The sequence below is a fragment of the Narcine bancroftii genome, chromosome 3 (assembly GCF_036971445.1).
Source record: "Narcine bancroftii isolate sNarBan1 chromosome 3, sNarBan1.hap1, whole genome shotgun sequence".
In the NCBI taxonomy this organism is placed as follows: Eukaryota; Metazoa; Chordata; class Chondrichthyes; order Torpediniformes; family Narcinidae; genus Narcine; species Narcine bancroftii.
In genome coordinates, this window is record NC_091471.1 from 170,995,466 (window position 1) to 171,006,193 (window position 10,728).

Genomic DNA, 10,728 nt, shown 5'->3' on the forward strand with positions numbered 1-10,728 from the left:
AAACAGGCAGGCACCTGAATAACAAGATGAGGGGAGGAGAGGGGGGAAAGAGAGAGCAGGGAATGGAACTAAGATCAGTCTTTTCATTTCAGGACACTTCAAAGGGGGGTTTTCAGCCAGAAAATGTGCCTTTGAAATGTTACCCTCTGGGTTTCTGTGCTTAAGGAATAGATCAAACTCACAGATCAAAGCACAACGGAATGAATTTTTCCAAATTGATTTTCCAGCAAACCTCTGCAGATAATTGCCACAATTCTTAGAGCAGTCAATCAAAGGACAAAGTACATAACAAGACACTACCTTAAATTCACAGTCGTAAATTTGATACCTTTGGCCTTCCTGAATCTCCTCACCTTCAGCATATAGACTCCACCCACCCACTTTCAATTTCCTCCCTTCACCCCAACTTCTCATCATTCCTCCCACCCAACTTTCTTTCTTGCTTTTTGGCACCCTTGTTTTTATTCAGGGAATTTGGGCTGCATAAACCATCACAGCATTTAATTGCCTATCTATAAATGGCATTGGGAATATGGTGGTGAGCTGACTGCTTGAACTGTCAAAGTCCTTGAGATCTGAATGTACACACATTACTAATTGGAAGAGTATCCAATGATGGTGAAGGAATGGCGGTATATTTCCAAGTCAGGATGGTGTGCAACTTTGGATGGTTATCATGCCTTTTCCTCCCTTGTCCTTCTAGGTGGTGTGAGACATATGGTCTGAATCATCTTCTGCTGAATAGCAACTTTCTGTCACAGCCCATCCAAGATCCCACCCAGGGAATTCATTTGCAACGACACCATAGACAAGGATGCCAGCTGTGATTAGATACATTACTAGAGGTTTAATGTGACATCCTCTAAATTGCTCAAACCAGACAATGTGCCCCAATCTTCATCGGTGTTGTCATTAATTACATGAAACAAAATAGTAAAACAGAGAGGCTTTTTTGAGGAGTGCAAAATAATGTGTTCTGTGAGTTCTTACCTGTTAACAAAAGTCCACTGCAAAATGTACACAGAAAGCAAGAGGATGTCTTATTGAACCATGTCCTCCACATATTCTATAAACATTTTTACAGCTCAGAGAGCAATGAGGCGTGTGGCACAATCCTTAAAGAAGCGACAGTCATAAAAAAAGTCATTATTATGTGATAACCAGTATTATTCCATACAATGATCTTTTGCTTTTCCTGCTGCCGTAAACGTGGAGGAGATTAATTTCTAGTTTCAAAGGGCCAGAGCAGTTTCAGATGCCCAGCAAAGCCTAATATGTGTGATTGGTTGCATTGACCTTTGAGATAATAATGAACCTTACTTCATTATTTACTGCAAAATCACATCCTCTGTATCTAACTGCAAAGTCAGTAGTGTGTAGTGTGTGTAGTATGACAGAGCATTCGTGCATAGCCAGTGTCCTTGCTACCAAACCATGCTGAGAAGCTAATTATATGGCCTGATCATCACCAACACATGGTACAATACAACAAATATAGTTCCTGCAGCGTCCTGTTGCTTGTGTTAAGTAAACTCTTTGTCCCCTGTAACTCTGCTTTAACTCAATTACGAACAGGAAGAAAGCATTCTGCTGTGTTCAAATACCAATATTCATTATAAGTGCTTATTAAACTTTTCATCGAATCATTGAAACTAGTTGTAGTTATCAGAACCAAAGTAATACGAAAGAATCTTTGGATACAATACCATCAAGTATTGAGGGCTACCTAATAAGAATAGCACCAAACGGGAATCTGAAGCAGATAAGAAAGGAAACCATGTTTGAATAGAACAGTTAATTAAGTTCAACCTGACAAAATAGTGTTCTCCAGTTCACAGTACAGAACAGTGTAAAAAACATGTACAGACATAGCACGCATAACCAGGACAAACTACATCTGAATGGCTGAGTTAAATATTCCTGTCTCTAACAGGACAAACTATATCTGCATGGCCAAATAAATAGTAGTCACAGAGAGTTGTTTTTAGTAGTCATTCAGCATTCTTACTTACCCATGGGAAGAAGCTGTTCTACAGCCTGGTAGTTCTAGCTCTGAGACTTCTGTATCTTTTTCCCCGATGGGAGTAGCTGGAAGATCTACTTTAAAGGAGACTTGAGCATGTCAATCGGCAGGGAATGCTTTTTCCTTGAAACTGAATCACGTTGTGCTTCACTGCACAAAAGTGCTGGAGAAAGTCAGCCAGTCATGAGGCATTCTTTATACCAACATTTTGGGCCATTTTGCCATAAAGAATGCTATGTGACCTTCTGAATTTCTCCAGCACTTGTGTACTCAACTACAATCACAGCATCTGCATTGTACTTCATCTTTGTGCACTTTGCAAACCAATTTCAGGTAAAAAATCTATGGAACTGAAAATCCAGGACTCATGAACGATGTACAAATGTCACAATTTTCATTTCTGTCCTCCTGTGATTTGAATGTGCCAGCACACCAAGGGCCCCAGACATAGAGAACAACAATGAGCATCATCCCACATATGCCTGGACTCTGAAACAAGCTTCCACTGCTCACACAAGGTCTCATCAAGGAAGACTCCTCAGTGAATTGATTTGTATTGAGTCTTCTGCGCTACTGGATTTCCTTGAAGTGGTCCTTCAAGCCAAAGTTTTGTTGAAACATACAAGATTCTGACAAGATTCATTGAAATATATAAGGATTATTAGGGTGGATCCTGGGATTGTCTAAAAACACTGATATAGATATTGGAGTTCAAGTTCATAATTCTCATAAAGTGGCAGCATAGATAGATAAGGGTGGTGAAAAAGGGCATGTGGCAAGTTTGCCTTCATAGATTAGGGGAAATGAAGGCAAGGAAAAGGATATGGGCTGCAACTTACAAAACACTGGTTAGACCACACTTGGAGTACTGTGTGCAGTTCTGGTACCTATCTAAGGGAAGGGTATGGGTGTGCTAGAGAGAGTCTAAATCATATTCACTAGAAGGTTGTTTCCATTGGAGGAGTTTAATTTTGGGGAGAGGTTGGAGAGGCTGGGTTTGTTTTCCCTGTACAATGGAGGCTGAGGGGAAACCTGGGCATTACGGTTAGTGTACTGTGTGGCACAGTTATCGTAGCAGTGAATGCAACACTATTATAGCAACAGCGACCCAGGTTTGAACCCAATATTGTGTGTAAGGTGTTTGTACGTTCTCCCCGTGTCTGCATGGGTTTCTTACAGGTGATCCAATTTCTTCCCACTCTTCTAAAAGGTATGGGGGTTATAGGTTAATAGGTGTATTTGGGGGGTATGGGCTCATGGGCCAGAAAGGCCTGTTACCATGCTGGATGTCTAAATTTAAAATTTATATCAAATTGTAAGAGGTATAGATATGGTAGATAGATAGGATTAATGTAGATTGAATAAGATGGTCATAGACATGGCGACCAAAGGGACGGTTTCCATGGTCTCCAACTCTTAGACTCTATAAACATAGGAACATAGAAACAGGATCAGGAAAAGGAAAATCAGCCCTTCAAACTGCTCTGCCATGAACACAATGAAGCCTGACTTTTTACTTCATTACCATATTCTTTTGTTGTCTGTACCTTTCAACCCCTTGTGCCTAGAAATCTGTGGTACCACCTGCTAATGAAGATATTTTGTCACCATAATAAATACCTTACCTCGTACCCTGAGATTATTAGAGTCATAAAGTTTTACATCTCGGAAATAAGCCCTGAAGCCAAAATTGTCCATTCTGACTGAGTCTACCCAAAATAATCCCATTTGCCTGGAATCAGCGCATATCTCTCTAGATCTTTCCTATCCATACATCTGTTCAAAAGTCTTTAAAAGTTTACAATTGTACTGACCACTAACACCTCCTCCAGTAACTTGCTTGATGAACCCACCAACTCTTGTGTGGAAAAGGTTCCCCTCAGGTCACTTTTCAATCTTATCCTCTCACCTTAAATCTATGCCCTCTATTTTAAGATCACCTGCCCTGGGAGAAAGTCTATGACTATTTATCCTATCTATGTTACTCATGATTTTATAATCCTCCATATGGTCCTCTTTCAACCTTCTTCGCTCCAGGGAGAAATGTTCCAATGGTTCCAGCAACTCCTTGTAATTCAAGGCCAACTGACCCAGTAAAATTCTTGTGAATATTTTCTGCACCCTTTCTTGCTTCATGACATCTGGGTGACCAAAACTGCCCAAACTATTCCAAGTGGGGTCTTACCAATGTCTTGTAAATGATATCTCAGCTCTAGGACTCAATCCCCTGACCAATGAAGGCAAGCCATATACCTTCTTCACCACCTTATCTACCTATCTCATAACTTTCATGGAACTATGTACCTGTAGCCCTCAGGCTTTCTGCTCGACCACATGCTTCAGGTCCTTAACATTCACTTTTGCAAGTCCGACCCTGGTTTAAAATGCAACACTTTGTATTTGTCTGAGTTAAAATTCATCACCACAATCCTGCACTTTTAATCCCACAGTGAATCATCCTCCAAGAATTTGGTCATTTAATTCGATCTCCCCTCACTGTTCTAAGCTCCAACATGTACAGGACTAGTTACCCTAATTTATCCTCTGGCGACTGTTCACTCATCACAGGAACTATTCTGGTTAACATCCATTGCTCTCTTTCTATGGAAAATGTACCTTCGTAGAACAAAGCTGCATTTCTCCAGGTACAATTCACCAATGCCCTCAGATTTAGGAAGCGATCCTTCTAGCTATCTTCACAATTCCCAAGTAAAGGCCAACATACAATTGTCTGCTTAGCTATTTCCTTCAGCTGCACATTTTCATTCCATAAATGGTATACAAAGACACTGAGATTTATTATTTAAAAAAAATCAACATTTCCCAATCTAACACCATCTAAAATTTTAAATAGCACAGCTTTTTGCATGTTTCTTATTGAGCTGATATCCGTGTTAAAATGCATGCCACGTATTTACCAACTCATTCAACTTGTCTAAGTTGCCTGGAGACCTCCCTGCATCCTCCCCATAATTCACAATCCTGAATTTTGAGTCACTGGCAATTTTTGCAATCTGACATTCTATTTCCCCCATGCAAATCGCTGAGATATATTGTGAACAGCCGGGGCTCCAGCACTGGGCTCCGTGGAACTGATCACTCGTCACCATCTGCCCACTGAAAAAGATTAATTCATTCCTACCTCCTGTTTCCCATTGTCAAGCAATTTTGTCCATGCAAGTGTATCACCCCCATTCTACATGCTTTAGTTTTGCACACTAACCCCTCAAATAGGTCTTTACCTATTGTTAAAGGTTGTAATACAGATGTTAATAAAGAGGAAGGCCACATTGTTAAAGTATACTGCCAGGTTTTATTAATTAAGTTTAAGGTCATGCTGCACATTTTAAACAATATCAGTAAAATAAAAGCTGATTGGAAGATTATGAAATAGAAGCAGAAGATTAATAGGGAATTCACACCATATCTAGTATCTGTCCTCCTGACCTAACCTGACCTGGATAATATGATACTCTTGTCTCCAACCAACATGGTTGCAAGCCTCATTTACATCATACCTTAAAGAAAGTGGCCCATCATCACCATTTCCACATTTTGAGAATGAATTTTAAAAATTTGACAATTTGCAAACAATTTAGTTTAGATTTTAGAATCCAGTGCTGCATTCAAAGGGTGTTTCAACAGAGCTGTATGTGTAACTAGCACACTGCACTTCTCCACACACCAATTGTCAGCTTACTTCCAAATAATGATCACTGCAAGAATGGTAGGAATGAATTGTCTTCTCTATTCATTTCCTTGTCCCTTTCCTTTGCTGTTGATTGACTGGCTGTACTTTTCGATATTAAGAACATTAAATAAATCCAACAGGTATGTTGTTTAACATTCACTATGCAATACAAGTCATTGTAACAGAATCAATGAATGTTACAGCAGAGAAACAGACTCTTAAGCTCACTGCACCGACCATCAACCACCCATTTACACTAATCCCACATCAATCTAATTTATTATTCTCCCTGTAGTCTCATCAACTACCCCTCTCCACCACCCCCCCCCCCCACCCCAGATTCTACCACTCATCTACACGCTCAGGACTGTTTACTGTGGAATCTGGGAAGAGACATCAACATGCAAACACAACACATGTAACATTCAAATTTGTGATTAAACCTGGGTCTCTGTTGCTGAGAGCCTTTTGTCTTGACCTGCTACAGTATTATGGCTCCCACAAAGGAGCAGCACTTGGTATCAGCTGGAAAGTAGAGGCTTTCCATTTGTTTATGTAACTTAATCCATACACTGAACACTTGCAGCTCTGATACTCTGGGCTTTCATAAGATCTGACGATCGGAAGTCTTTGCATTTTTCCTTTGAAGAAAACAGTGGTGACGGTTATTGGCCCCTACTCAAACTATTTGTCTGCCAAAAGAGAGAGGCAACAAGCCATCGTTAAGGATAAATCTGTGAATATGTGAGATGTTGGTTGTAAGAAAGAATCTATATGAGGCATGTGGGTGGCTAAATGTCAGGATAAAATTCTTCGGAAGGGATTTATAATTTAAGAAGGGAAGTAAGAATTTGTACAGTTTGAACATAAGAAATTGGAGTAGGAGTCAGCCACGTGACCCATTGACTGTGCTCCACCATTCAATGAGGACCATGGCCGATCTGGCATGGAGTCAGCTTTGCTTGGACACCTGTTCCCCATAACCATTAATCCTCTTATTCTTCAAGTCTATTTACCTTGTTTTAAATAAGGCAGCCTCTGCTGTTTCTTTGGGCAGCGAATTCTGCAGATTCAGCATTCTCCTAGAGAAGTGGTTCCCCCTTCTTTCCGTCTTAAATCATTTGAGGGTATGGGGAATATTTTCATGGCAAATCACTGGAAACTAAAATGGTTTAAGGTTCTGAGGTACAGAGCTTGAGGAGATGAAAGGAAGACCAAGAGACCTCAAGTCAAGGAAAGACAAATCAAGTTAATTGTCTTCCGATTGTACAAGTACAACCTGACAAAATATCATTCTCTGGTCCTTGGTGCAAAACACGCAGACACACAACCAGACATAACACACATACAGACAAACAATACATTTGCAGGACAAATATTTCACCTCTACAAATAAATAAATAGTTGCTTCATGAATATGAGAGTCTTTGATGGTTAGTGTGAGCAGTTCTTTTGGACATTCGGCATTCTCATTGCCCATGGGAAGAAGCTGTTCCTCATCCTGGAGGTGCTGGCTCTGATACTCCTGTATCTCTTCCCTGATGGAAGCAGCTGAAAGATGCTGTGTGCAGGATGGAAGGGGTCATCAAAGATTTTGCACACTCTCTTCAGCTAACAATCCCGGTAGATAATGTCGATGGAGGGGAGGGAAACTTCAGTGATCCTCTCTGCCACTCTTAGGGTCCTGTGGATTGACCTCCATGCATTTCTCTGCAGTAACCGTACCATATTGTGATGAAGCCAGCCAAGATACTATTGATAGTATCTATGAAAGGTTGACATAATAGTGGCTGGTAGCCTTGCCTGCTTCAATCTTCTCAGGAAGTGCAGTCGCTGTTGCGCCTTCCTGAAAAGTGAGGAGATGTTGAGTGTCCACAATAGGTCATTAGTTAAGGGAACTCCAAGGAACTTGCTGTTCTCCACTCTCTGCACTACAGAATTGTTGATATGTAGTGGAGGCTGGTCATTCCTGGTCCTCCTGATGTTCACAATCATCTCCTTCATCTTGTCCACGTTTAGAAGCAGCTTGTTACTGTCACAACATTTCATGATATTTTCCACCTCTTCTCTGTAGTGCGACTTCTCGTTGTTGATGATGAGGCTAACTACTGTTGTGTCATCTGCAAACTTGATGACACTGTTGGAGCAGGATCTGGTGATGCAGTCGTAGGTCAGTAGCATGAGCAGTAGTGGTCTGAGCACTTAGCCCTGAGGAGTGTCAGTGCAAAGCTTGATGGTGCTTGACAATCTACTACCAACCTGGACAGACTGTGGTTTTTCCAGTAGGAAGTCCAGGATCCAGTTACAGGGGGGAATGTTGAGTCCCAGCAAGAACAGCTTCTCTACCAACCTCTGGGAGTGATCGTATTAAACACCGCCTGGCATATGAGGCATCATTCTCCAGGTGGGTCAGACGAGGTGAAGCAGCCAGGCTATAGCACCATGTGTGGAATGCTTTCTTCTATAGGAAACTTCACTGGGAAGACATTGCTGAGCCAAATTGAGAGTCCTGGGAGCAATGTAGGTGAACCATTAATCTATAGCCTCTCCCAGTTAAACATGAATGATACTACTTTCTTAGTTGAAGAACACCCTTCCAGCCTCTGGCTGACACTTAAAATGAATAATTTGGTCCTGGAACTGTTGTTGTTGGTGTGTCGGCTTTTTTTTCATAGTTTGAAACTATGTCTACATTCTGAAGCAAGATTACGGATTTTAAAATAATTGTGGGGCCCACTCGTGACAAGAAAATCACCATTAGAAACCCAAATCTCTTCTTTCGTTTCAACATTCTAAGCTATTAGAATGAAAGTTTGTGTACCATTAGAAAACAAGTTGCAATATATATTGAGCCTTCAAGGAGATAATAAGCAGGATGCGAAAATAATAAATCATTGCATTCTTAAAATTATGCAGAATTTATTATCTGTGGACAGGAGCACTAAGGTTCTGAGCAGTAAATGAAAAGTTCTCTCAATCTGATCACTCACTTCTCACTCAAAATTCCAAGACAATAACACAAGCTGCTGTAGATTTGCATTTTCTAAAATTAGTGAGATTTATGACATGAGTTTAAAGTTGCTGTCATGGTAATAGGAGTGAGGAAGGAGCTAGTAATTTATGTAGTTTTACAAAATCATGAAATCTACTGTCACCATGTTATATTGTTACTTCTCTCGTCAACATTTTTTCATTATTGGTCTTTTCATCTTTTCATTGCACAAGGATTCCCAATTTTCAGGCCAATAAAAAGTAGTTATTTGGTTATGCTGCGCTGCTCGTTATTCTATGTTATTTTGTTCTGTGTTGTAACACCCCAGAGCATGAACACAGTACAAGGTACATTGCTTACCAAGGACAAGACTACACCATTGGGCACATATGTCCTTATCTCACACAGAAGGCCCTAGAATGCTTCAGCACAAGAGGAGGCCAGTCTGCTCATTGCCTGTGTTATATTTCAGAGTATTGTTAATGCTTTCTTCCAGTATCTCAGGAGATAGCCAATTTGATGAAATTCATCCCTGTCTTCAATTTGCCAGTTCAGCCTTAGGTTGATTGACAAAATGGCTATTTTCACATTAAGACCTGAGATCTGGCACAAGATTCATGGTCTACGGAGCAGCAGTGATCCCTGGCCTTGCAAATGCTTCCAAAGCCTAGACAAACTACAGCAAGTGCCACCAGATGAAGCTTTATTGAAGTCTTCTACACGATGTTATCATGGATCTAATTTTGCACAGAGTAGACCAAGCTCAACAATTCAGGACTCTCCTGGAGCCATTTTCTTCTCTCTCATTCACTGTCATGTTATATTTCTTGTCTCTTTTCCCTGGGCCACTCTGCTCTCATTTTACAGATGGCCATTTGCTGATCTTGAGAGCATTTTGAATCTCCCTCAATGCATTCTATTTTAAAACATTATCAATGAATTTTTATGCCATGTTTTTCTCCGTGGAACTACAGTCTACAATATTTTATTTTGGATCCTCTAATATTGCACTTGCCTGACATGGCTCAAGGCAGCTGAGCCTTATCTTGCTAATCAATTTTTCAATAAATTAGTGATCAATAGAATATAAAACATAGAACAGTACAGCTTAGGAACTGGGAAATTTGGACCATGATGTTGGCACCGAGAATGATTCCAACTTTAACTGATACCTGCTAATGATGTTCATTTAACTGCCTTTTATTGTTACTGTTTTACTGTTCATTTGCCTTTTAACTGTCTATGAAGCCAATGCAATCTAACATATTTGCCATGCCGTCTTGTAATATTACTCAAAAAAATTTGTCAAGATATCTGTGAGAGACACTTGGACTTTTAGTTTTGTTTGCCATTTGTGTCCACATATTTGAGCCTTTGGCATCTATACACTGCAGCCCTGGGGACATTTCTTATTGCCAATTCCTCATTGCGAGGGAACCAATCCCTTGGTATCCACTGATGAAGAATCCACAACTTTAGTGGGCTAAGGTTAGAGAAAGGAGAAGAAAACTCCCAAGGAAGAGTGGGTAAAACACATTACAAACATTGGCAAAAGTACTCAGTGAATTCAATTATGCCTGCCTCACAAAACCTGATAAACCAAGCATTACAAGCCAAGTGTTACATCCAAGGATTATACTCTATTACCAAGGGATTCTCTACATCGATCAGGAACCGGTGCAATTCCACTTGAAGGTCAGCAGGATGTCAGAACATACAGTATGTACCAGCTGATAATATATCCAAAGAATCTGTGTTAAGAGGATAGAGCCACCTAGTATCTGATCCTGCATACATTAATTGAATCTTGCTGGACCTGTCTATTCAGTTCAATTGGAATAAATTTTCATTTGGCCCACTGTCCAGTCTTTTCATTAACTTAAGGTCTTCAATCAGGTTTTAAAGTATGTTTTAAAGTATATAGGTCAAAGTCCATAAGACTATCTAAGCTTCCTTAAGCTAGAAATTATTCTTGTCACTCTCTCAATTTTTTTTCAAGGCAAATATATCACCTTCCAGATT